The 12,177-nt window shown below is 39.4% G+C and overlaps 1 protein-coding gene across 1 annotated transcript in view; it reads right to left on the bottom strand.

The window, feature by feature from the left end:
* Positions 1 to 11,814, bottom strand: part of LOC132958564 (receptor-type tyrosine-protein phosphatase F-like) — an 86,048-nt gene extending 74,234 nt beyond the window's left edge. The window contains exon 1 of the mRNA XM_061031491.1: positions 11,683 to 11,814. The gene's annotated coding sequence lies outside the window, so the exon portion shown is untranslated. The remainder of the gene's footprint in view (positions 1 to 11,682) is intronic.
* Between the last annotated feature and the right edge of the window lie 363 nt (positions 11,815 to 12,177).

Here is a 12,177-nt window from a genome sequence, read left to right as displayed (position 1 = left end):
AGAAGACTAGAAAAGAACTATACAAGGTCAGCTCCATTTACCATTTTTTCAGTTTGACAAGACATGCAGACGTTAACAAGACAACTAATGTGATTTTAGTTGCTTGGAGTGACAGTCTTCTCTACGTGTTTTGGAAAATTGACTTTACAATGTAAATTATAAGTCCTGTCCCCGGCTAAGGATTTACATAGTCTAACCTGATTCGTCAGATACATGCCTTTGCTAAATGTTGTAACACAATGCTCCAGTTGATATGCCACTTTAACCTGACACAGTCAAAATTTAGCTTCATCTCCATTTTAAATTTTTAAATAGTGGCAAACTGTGCCGTGCGACAGGATGCCATTCTTCCACTGTCCTGCTGTTTACCTTAGATTCATAGTGCAGCATTAGGCCGGAGGGCAGTGTGCCAACTAGTGTCTGGGTGGCTACGTTACATAACATTTGAGTTTGGTGAGCTTGACAAAGTGCAGTGTAAAAACAACCTGAACCAAATTAAATCCCCCTTTTGAATTGCACCGTCGTATATTTAATCTATGTACCTACTAAAGTACGTTCACAATAGCTAAAGTTCGAAAAAAGTGTCTGTTTTCATGTACTGCCGCTCCATGCACCGACTCGCTTCTGACTCTCTCTCTAAGGCTCTGAAGTGCCCACGTTCAGAGTCCCCACGTGTGTCAAGTCTGATCTGATTGGTCGGCCTGTCGGCTCTGCCGTAATTTGTCAGTCGCTCAGCCACTATGGCTCCGAGGGCCGGGGAGCAAAAACATTAGCACCTTAGCACTACTGTGCTACCGCAGGCTACGGCATATCGTGGGCGTGCTACAGAAGTTAACAGGCATACAACATGAGCTGCTGGGCTTGCCACAACGAGCCAATGGGCTTAGATCAGTGATATCACACTGACAAGACGTCACACTGGGAATTTTTTTTGAGGGGGGCTAGAACCGAGCGTTACATGCAGCTAATGCTGCAGCTAACAGGAGGACGTAGGAGAAGCCACGTTTCCGCAGACTTTGAATTTTTGCAAATAGATGTGCCTAAACATGCACAGGACACATGGAAAACACATTAAAGAGCATATAAAACCAGAAAAAGCATAATATGGACCCTTTAATGCAGTGTGCTGTCACCACAACAAAAAGACTACTACCTACACAATTGTGAGATTTTTTTTAAATTCTAAAGATAATCTGTAAATGTTGATAGACGAAGCTTTAGTGACGTCACCCATCTGTTCCTGCAGGGGGTGACGTCACTAAAGCTGCCGCCATGCTGGAAATGCTGTCTCAGTCTAACTTTCAGTCAATCTAACAACAGGCTGAGAGCTGGAGTTTAGGTGGATTTTAAGCCTCTTTATGAACTGTTACACCTGTCAATCATGTCAGTTACGCGCCTAACTATGGATAACACGTATCGTTCATAAAAACAAAACGGATGCATTTAAAAGAAATTTATACCCCAGTATACAGCGTATGCCAATGAGAACATCAGAACAGTATCAGTTTTTTGAAACAGGCTGAAAATATGTTAATTTCTGCTATAAAAATGGCTTTTTTGAATGGGTGTGACTTCTGGGTCTTTTGGAGCCAGCCTGAAGCACACACTCAAACTGCAGGTTTTTGCACTGCTGCTTTGGCTTCATTTTTCAACACTGGAGGTTGATGCTTGATCCTAAACTATGGGTATCAAATCCAATCAAAATTCCCCCCAAATTGTAAACCCTAAAGAAAATTACGGACATTTTTACTGGCTGATATTGGAACCATAACAGCCGGCCAGGTTCCTCAGTCTTCTGGTCCTAGTGTGAAGAGCGCGGAGGAGCAATAAAAAACTGGTTTATATGCAGACTGGCAAAATAAATCTGATTTGATACTTGCTCATCCCTGAAATTACACAACATTTTTCATGAGGAGGACCACTGAGTGTGAGGACAGATGGAAGGAAGAAAGGCCATACAGCTGTTGTACCAGCAGCGAGAGCCTTAGAAAACCCTTGACCATGACAATGACGCACGAGCTCCAGTCCAATTTAGTAAGTTACCTGTAATATTTGTTTAACATCAAATACATGTTGTTCTGGGTGTAAAGAAATTGAGATAAAAAAGTAAGTTGAGTGTGATGACGAGGTCAGAGGAGGAAAACTGTTAAAGGGGCTATATGTAACTTTCAAAAATCCTGCGTTTGTAGTGAAACCGCAGGCCGTTAGTGAGGGGGACGTTGAGAACGCACATAAAATGTCACTTCCTGGAGCAGGTAAAAATTTTATACAGGCAACACAGATAGACAGTGAACATCTACTTTTTCACATCAGTTAACCGTTTGCTTATTAATGGGGGATAAAAAAAATTATTGTAAAACGTTACATATAGAACCTTTAAGTGAGAGTTTAAGGATTGAAAATATGAATAAATTCTTTGTTCCAAGACTTATGAATGATTATCATATTATTATTGGTTTGAAAAGACATTTACTGTGAACATTATTGGTGGGTCAGCAAATATGAGAATGTGCTACATCCTTGAGAAAAGGTGACTTTTGCATCAGGAGCTTGAACAGGACTGGTTGCAAATCTTGATTTAGAAAACTGACAAAAGAATGAATTGTGAGTGCTGCTTAGTCAGTCAATAAAATTAGCTAATGAGTGTGAAAACACATAAGCTGCTGGGTAGCAGCACACAAGAAATGAGGCTCGATCTGATACAAAGCTGCATAACATTGTCTTACTGAGCCTTATACATACACTGTGCAACATTAATATCTACACTGTTCAACACAGCACATCTGGTTTAGCCTATCATATTTGCTAATATTGTTCACTGTGTATATATATATATATATAACTCTAAACCAAACCATCACCATATGTGAATACACATATACGTACATATATATTATTTTATTTAAATGATCAATACGCACACTTGTTTATGTAGGCTAAATACTGTAATTGACATGTTAATTGACCCATCTGTCACATTTTTGCTTATTATCATGTTACTTCAGCATCTTTTGCACTATTCACCACTGCACTGTTTCATATTTAGTCATGTAAATATAAGTCTTTACTTATTATGTTTATTGTTGATATTTAATGTTGTACCTGTACATATGAGAGCACAGTTCACCAAAGTTAAATTCCTTGTGTGTGTAAGCATATACCTGGCCAATAAATCTGATTCTCATTCTGATATATTCACTATGCTTAGTTTACTCTACAGATACTCTTACTTGGTAATTATTGCTTATTCTATTATTTCTATTTGATTTTATATTCTACATATGTATATTTCTATATTTCTTACTGCTATATTGTAACTGTAACGACTAAATTTCCCGCAGGATTTAATAAAATATTTCTGATTCTGAAACATTAAAAGCAGTAAGCGCACTGTAAATCGCATGATGTTCCCTTGCAGGCTATTGTGCTGTGATAATCAAAATAAATATGTAAAGATGTTAATTGCATGATGTCACTTATTATGTAGAGCATACTGTATTCTAATAGGTCAACTCTTAACGAAGGCATTAAATTGTTCTCATATTATGATGTTCTGCTTGATCCATAAACGTTCATAGCGGACTTTAATTCACTGCTTTGCATAACGCAGGTGTGTCTTTACTTCTTTACGCAGGATAGACTAAATCAATTGTTTTTAGGGGCCAAAGCTTGTTCTGACAGTCATTAAATGGATATTGACGCAAATCCGTGAAAGAGCAATAGCCTACGGTCTATATAATTCTGATCTATAAGAGCCTATTAGGCTGAACCTGATTTGTTTATTTAAGCATTTAGTCCACTTTCAGGCTAAACATGGCAACATGCAGAATTAAAGCAGTGGGCTTTTAGTTCTCTCTCTTTGAGACTCTGTGATTTTTAGGGGGAAAGATTGTTAAGAATATTTTATTGATTTTGTATAGTTGTCATCCGTCAGTGTTGGGTGAAACTTCAGCAGCTAAGTTAATGTTGATGGACTTGTAAATAAAAACGTGTCCAACCCGCTGCGGTCCTCTTTTTTTTTATTTTTTTTTACCGGAGATATGATTAAAGCTTCTTCACACATTCTCCTACAACAGATGGGTTAAAACATTTCATCACTCACCATTTCGCAGGGATATCTGTTTGTTTTTTTTTGTATTTCGGGAAATATGCTGAAGAGGAGAAAGGCAGTGTGGTCCCCAGACTTGACACCAATTTAAAAGAGAGTCTTTAAATCCTCCAGTCCGCAACACTTGCTCTTATCCTCCGAGGCGACTGGGAAAACGGTCTGTAAAGCACAGTGAGAAGTGTGAGGTCAATTCTTCACTCATTTGCTGAAAGTAAATATTTTTTTCCACTTTCAGTGTCGATTAGTGATCCCGATAAAGCCGTGTAATCCTCAGCTCCCTGTCCTCGGTCCGCGGTGGCTTTTCTTTAAATGCCCAGCATCCTCAACACCTCGACCACACACATCCTCGGGAGGTGTCGGGCATATTCGACTGTTTCCGGAAATACTGAAGTAATATAGACTGTCACGCCTATGCTGCTATAGCAAATTGCTGAGCAACTGATATATGTTTTTAAATCTAAAAATTAGATATTTTCCGTAATTTGAGAAAATGCAAATGAGATAAATCAAGTTACTGGCTGTTAGATGCCTTTGACCATTAATATGAAGCTGCAATAAACAGAAGGAGAAAAGCAACTGAATAAGATACAGATCAGCTTTTTGGCTTTCATATGCCAGGACTTGGACTTGGGTTTTCCTTGCTTTCATTGTAAAATATTCGATTACCTATTAAGACACTATGCCAAGCAGTGTTGAGCAGTAACATGTGGATACGTTATGGTATTTCTAGGGCCGTCAGAGTTAATGCATTATTTGCATTGCAATGCCAATGACGAATTAATGCATTAGTAGCGGACGAAGCTACAGAGTCCACTATACTAAGCTTTTATGAAAATATATGCCTTTTAAGTAATGCTACCTGTGGTACAACAGAATCACACATAGGAGCGGAGAACAACATACTGGTGAACAGAAAACGTAATGCTGCAGTTTAATTAGCCTACATGAACGGAGATCGTAGGCGTGCATATACTCTATGCACCATGCAGCAGTCAGTTTTTCAGGATGTGCATGGCTCTCATGAGTCCAGATAGAAATGTCATATTAAAAGGAGGCTGCACCTCCCTGGTTACACCAAAGGTCAGAGTGGAGCAGACAGCTTCTACCTGGGACAACTTTGTTATCAATGTGGATGCTGAGGTGGACTCAGCACTGGATCTCCTCTGTTTTTTATGTTTCATGTTGAGGAAGAGTTGGTGTCACACTACATGAAGCTGTGGATTGTGGATTTATACATATATTAAAGTCAGTTTGCACAAGGCCCAGTATCACCACTAACTTTTTCACTATTGCTTGTAGGCTACGTAGATTTGTATAAAGAGTGAACATCACTAGTGAGCTAACACCATATAACAACATATTGGCCTGTGGCCTCTTTCAGTTCTGTGCTCTCAGTTTTCATGTCAGAGACCTTGCTGGACTCATCTAAAACGTGTTCAGTGTATCTGGAAGATTTTGTTGTTGCTCCTCCCACCTTTGAACAGCATCAGGCTGATCTTTAAGAAAACTAAAAGCCACTGGTGCATCTCTGCAGCTTAAGAAACAACAGTTTTGTCCCAGTGAGCTCACTTTCCTCGTCTACAGCATCACACCTTCAGGCATAAAACCTGATATGGACAAAATCAAAGTTGTGATGGATTTTAAAACCCATCCACTGGATCCCGTCTGGATACTATTGTTTGGTTGAAAACTGTGCATGCCATGCTGAGCCTCTTCATGAACTCATTAAGAAGGATGCAGTTTTTCACAGGTATGATACATATCAAGAATCCATGGACTTCAAGGAAGCACCTGTCTTTTGATTTCCTGATTTAAATGCCCCTTTCCCAGTTACGCCTGTGACCCCCATGGTCTAAGAGCAATACCGATGCAGAAAAACAAGGAAGGCCCTTTTTGGCTTATGCAAGCCGCTATCTGCACAAAGCAGCAAAGTCCTACTCTATGTCAGGGAAAGAGTAGCCCTTTAGAGATTGCAATTCTAATACAGCGCTGCAACAGATATCTGCTGTCATTATATCTTTGTACATACTGATTCCACATCGGTGTGATATTGATACCCCGGTGTGTGAGTTCACAGCATTGCAGAAGCACGACTTGGTAGGGAAACAGCGGGAGCTCCACATATACCGTACACACACTCAGACATGCACACACACAGTGCTGTCCTCCCCACCCGGCTCCACTGATCCTGTCTAACCCCTGTAATGCGTCTGATGGGGGATCACTTGGTCCCTGCATTACGCCTGACATTGACAGTGAAGGTGAGATATCACATGGATTTAAATATTGCACTTTGAACTGGCAGTATAAATAGGACTAATGTTTGATTTGGACTCTTGAATGTTTCAGGCCTTATGTTCAGGGCCTCCACATGACCATCTTCACAGAACAGCAGACTCAGGTGGCTCATGATCCACCCAAACCCATCTGCCATCAGTAAGTGGATCAAAACCTGTGCTAAAAATGAACTTGGGCAGTCTGGTGGCTGTGTCTTCTTGAAACCCAGACACCAGACGCTCTCCGTCCAGCTACAGGTTACATCCATGTTATCCATATCAACTATTAGGTCAAGCCCTTTCGATGAGAAGCTTTTTTATTCAAAGCCAAACAGGCCTTTAGTCTAATTTGAAAAAGTCTTGCTGCAAAAACAGGACTACAAGACTGAGTTAGCATTTCCTTCTTTTATTAACTTACAATCGCAAAATAATGATAGATCAGACATAGACATGTGGCTGGTGAGAGGGGGAGTCAATCTAAAGGCTTTGAAGACATCAAATCTATCAGGGTGTTTCAAAAAGGCTCTACTGACTTACTAACTTTGTTACCATTCTTAGGAATTTGTCAGACGTATTTAGATTCTCAATTCTGCATGATTTTACTTTTCAACAGGTCCAGCATACATAAGAGATCGTTCTGTGGCATTTCGCCTTTAAAGGGTCCTTTATTGAACATATGCCAATCTGTCATCCAAAAGACGGTCATGTCAGTGGATTCAGAAACCAGCTACTTTTGAGATAGAACAGTTTCTGTGACAACAAAACCTTGATCACCATGAAGTTTAGTGAACCCAGAGTGTTACTGAAGAAAAGAAAAAGAGGAGAAAGCAATTACAGTGAACTTCTGCTTCTACATGAATGAACCTGTTTGCCCCCTCTTGTTTACCCTGCACTGAGTAATGCTGCTTTCAAATGCCCTGACTGGCCGTGCTGCTGGCATCACAAGCTGCCCGGGGAGCGATGGACATCCCTTAAGTTGATACATTGAAACTGAATGCTATTTATGTCCCATTGGAACATGCATTGTTGGGGTGAATAAAACACTGTAGCCTTCCTCAGGAAAGTACCCTGTCAACTCTGTGAATAAAGGATTGGAAATCTAATCTGAGTGTTATTCAGCTAAATGATCAATTCCAGCTTTAATGTTTGCGTACTGAAATTGAAATTCAATTAGCTTTCTGATAAAATCATACAGTATTTTACGCTATAGGTTCCACTGACAATAACTATCCTGGACAAAATTGCATGTCTTCAGATTGGCTGAGACGATCGTCCAAGGAAAACCCAGAGGACAAGTCTTTAATTTGGCAGAATGGTCTACAGAGGTGGAAGTAGGTGTGTTGGACTGACCTAAGTTAACGCACTAGGCAGCTGTTCACTTCATATTTTCTTCAGACGTTTAATCTTTTGTGATAGTGATGACATCCTGCTGATAGACGTGTGAGCTCTGAAAACTCTTGCACCAAGGCTTCTGAGTCTGTGGGCCTCGGTAATAAACCAACAACTTAACAAAAGATTAGACGTGCATATTTAATCAAAGAGCATTGCTATTGATTTACACCCTTAAAGAAAGGTGCACAACCCCCCCTTCAGGAATGCGCTGAAATTTTTCAAAATCTAGCTTACCCCGCCACAAGCTTTTAAGTTAGTTAAAATGAAAGAAATAGACTTCCTTGTACAGCGGTATAACATAGCTTCAGTGCTGGGACTCAAATCAGTTTATCAACCACTCAGTTTTTATCCCTTCTTCAGTTTTTAAGCAAATTTTACCTTTAAAAAAAACACAGCAATGAATGGAAAACATAGCAATTGGAATTAAATTAAATTAATGTTATAAGTAAAATGAAATTATATTTTGATCGTAGCGCCCCTCACTTACTTGTTACAGATATTTGTTACTTAGAGCACAACCCTGCACATTGACAACAGAGTGTACAAGAGTAAAAAATAATGTTGTACTACAAAGCTGATCTGCTGTAAACAAACTCTGCAGTGAGGATAAAACATGGACATATTGCATTGGGCCTTGGGGTTCGTGAAACAACTGAACAGCAGATGATGCTTGCCGGCTCCTGGTCTAGAGAGGTCGCCCCTTTCATCATGAAACTCAGCCCAGCAGAAGACTGGGGGTCCCTGGAGGGGGGTCCCTGGAGGGGGAGTCATGTTACCCAAATGCTTCTCGGGGCTACAATAACAAACAATAGGGCTAAAAGTCACTTCATTCATAGAGAGAACATTGAAAAACAAAACTTTCTTCTGATGATGATTTGATAACTTGTAAAAGTTGAAATACTAAAACATGTAGTTCAACGTACATTTTCACAGGTTGTAAATACTGAAAAATGACTGCACTAAATTTTTACGAGTTTAATTTATTTCATTCCATGCAGGGAAAGAACTGTATCTACACCTGATTGTTGTCACTGCTAATAGCATTATCTCTTCAATTATCAACACTGTAATTGTTATAAATATTGTTGCTCTGTATCAGTTTCTCTGAGTTTGAGTTTTATTTTTTACTTTTTTGGACTTCAGGGGCTCAGTATGATCTAGCCCTGCTCCTTAGTATTGTCATAGGTCTTAATATTTAAACAAAGGACCCAATTGCAGAACTAAAATGCAAAACAAAGCTCACTTGTTCAGGAGTCCAAAAATCCAGAAATGTCCAACAAAAACCCCAAAAGAAAAAAGCACAATGGCCGTTCAAAAGTCCTTAACATGAGGAGAGAACGGGAACGTTTGACGTATGACGAACTGACACAGGAGGGAAGGAACACAGACTAAATACAAAGGGGGAATCAAACCCAGGTGTGACAGACAAGTCAGGTGAAACTGATGAGGGCAACCAAACTGGAGGGAAAACACAGGAGAGCAGGAAGTAAAACTAGACATGAAACACTGAGGGCAAAAACAGTAAAAAAAAAAAAAAAAAAGATAGGAAACGCAGAGTTGTCAATACTTAAAAAAGAATAATCAATCCAAGATATAACATGACAAGGGTATTGCTGTAAATATAACAAAATAATGAAAAATAATTGTGTTGTCGGTGCATGTTAGCATGAAGCCTCATAAGCCATACTGTGATCTCATCTTGACAAGCGTTACCATTGCTGCAGGGTTGTCATGCATTTTTATCAACCACACAAATGTACACTGTCATTAGTTGTAAGCTGATGGTGGGAGCTGGACCACCTGCTGAGAGCTGCAGCTTAAACCATAAAACCACTAAACTGCAACACCTTGTTCTGTTTGAGGACTTAGTGAAACATGTAATTTACAGATGTGCACAGCAGGACACAACTGCAGCTGTGTTCGTTTTGCTTCATCGACCATGAGGCCTTCCTCTGCTTTCCCCTGGCAGTGCTGCACAGAGCCAACAGACTGTCAAGCCATAATGGCCAATCTCATTTCACATGCAAAGTAAACGGGATGCTCTCTGTTTGAATGTGAATGTCCTCAATTTCCCCATAAGCATCTGTGTTGTGGGACTAATAAGCTTAAGGCTTAATGAACACACTCTTCCAGTCATTTGTGTACTTTTATTTACTGTTAATTTGTTTGAACTGAGCAGCTCTGTAGAGTGAGAACTCATAGAGCTGTTCAAGAGAAGCAATGTAGAAGTGCTGATCGTTGACATGCCGACACAGTTGACTGCGTTGAGATTATTCTGGCGACATGGCCCTCAAGCAGCCTTAAGGGTAACAGCTGAAATGTTCACTTCTTCCACAAAGACTGTGATCATCTCCCTCGCCACCACCACCACCAACATGAAAAGTTCAAGCCAAATGAATGTGCTGACGAGATGTGCTTTTTGTGTCAGATAGAAGTATGATATGTGTAACCTGCATTCAAATAACACTGTATGCAGATGAAAACCAAGCTCATACTGTTTGTTTACACACATCCCCTCTTTGGCCACCAGAGTATGTCACCTTCCTAAAATAATGGCCCAAGTCATTTTTTCAGGTTTTTCAGAAAACACAAAAAACTGAACCAAATATTAAATAGATACATTTCCTTCGAGTTGCAGGGAGGACCCATAGCCTTTACATCTATTTCTTTACCACCTTTGCTCTTGAATGACACTACTTTGACACGTTTCTCCTTGGATACTTTTTGCTTCCATGGCGTTTATTTATTTTCTTTTTGCACAAGCTGCCTCTAGACACTGCACAACAGGCATACTATAATACTGGTCAAATTACGTTATCAGTACTAATACTATGTTCAAGTGGGATTTTAATCAAATAAAAACACTAAAGTAAAGAGGATCCTTTGTAATGTTTTTGTTATACACAAAATTTCTAGCTGTTAGATTACAATACGGTTTTCAAATCTTTCTTAATTAGATCATGTAATGTGGAAAAAATGAGACAAAAACTGTAGATGAAATATTGTTTGAAAAGACAGAAAAAAGTTAACAGAAAGCCTATCACTTGTAACAGCCCCAGATTCTGGAGCCTTTCACTCTTGCTTAATTTCATGCATTATTGCTGTGAAAACCAAAGTTTGTTATGGAAGTTTATGGAGGACAATTAAGGGCTCCACTATCCTTTCTATGTTATAAAAAATAATACTAATTAATGAAATCTGCAAAAACTTCACATTTCGCTATTTTTTGGTTGGTGTCAGATCATTGATGACATAATGGTGATGGTTGGAGGGGCCACCTGTGACGTTTTGCCCAGGGCCCCAACAGACTCTAGAATCGCCCCTGGTTACATTATGTTACAAAGGAGCAGGTTAAGACCTTATCTTTGTTATCATCTACAAAGATCCAACAATAATCCATCATGAGCACTAAGCAACATTTAGCAAAGTGACAGTGGAGAGGACAGAAGTTAGGATAGTCTTGAAGGTCAAAGGTATCTGTATTGTCCCCACATGGAAATTTGTTTGCAGCCAGAGACATACAATACCTAAACAACACTACTAAACAATCCAACCCACATCAGGTGCATTACATAAAACATGAAGGTAAGAATTGATATTAATTTAACCTCTTTGTTTAAATACGCCATCATCATATTCTGGGTTATTGAATATGGATGTATGGATGAATCATAAAGCAGCCTAATTCAGATACAATGTGATGATATATACATTCTGCCAGTGGAAAGGGTTGCAGTTCCTCTTAGCAGAAGGCGATGAAGGTAATAGACAAAAGAGAGAAACCAGTGCTGCTTTTTCAATTACAACACTTCTTTGTTTTATGTTTCGCCGTGGTTCTTTTCCCCCCCTCATTAAAATAAGACAGAAAGTTAGGATGTGACTAAAGAGAATTGAGATGTAGCCTACCCAATGAGTTGCTCTTAAGCAGTTGATATCAAGTCGCCCAGCCTCAGGACCCAACACCAACTCTGAGAAGAAATCACGACCCAAATGTTTTTAACCAGTCAGGTTTATTTAATGAAAAACATTGCGCAGTTTGGACCTTAAACAGTACAAAACGTGTGAGGGAAGCAAGGACATGAACAAAACAAACAAGCTTCACTAGCCGAAAAGCACCGTAGACGGTAAATAATAAAAACACGCTGCCGATCATGTGACAATTACAAAACTCAGCTTGTCGTCAATTCTCACTGTTAAACACAATACGTCTGAGGATATTTTCAAAGTAAAGCAGATCGCAAAGCAACACAAATATTCAAAATTATGAAGCAAGAAGGTTAAAACATTGTATTAGCCTGTTGTTCATTACAGGCGTTAATATCATTTATCTTCTTAAAAGGTGTTTCTTAGGTGTTTGATGAAATAAGGGATGTAAGGTTTCCAGTTAAAGTCTTCTAACAT

This window comes from Labrus mixtus, chromosome 3 (genome assembly GCF_963584025.1).
Source record: "Labrus mixtus chromosome 3, fLabMix1.1, whole genome shotgun sequence".
Lineage (NCBI taxonomy): Eukaryota > Metazoa > Chordata > Actinopteri > Labriformes > Labridae > Labrus > Labrus mixtus.
This window is presented reverse-complemented; position numbering and strand designations above follow the sequence as displayed.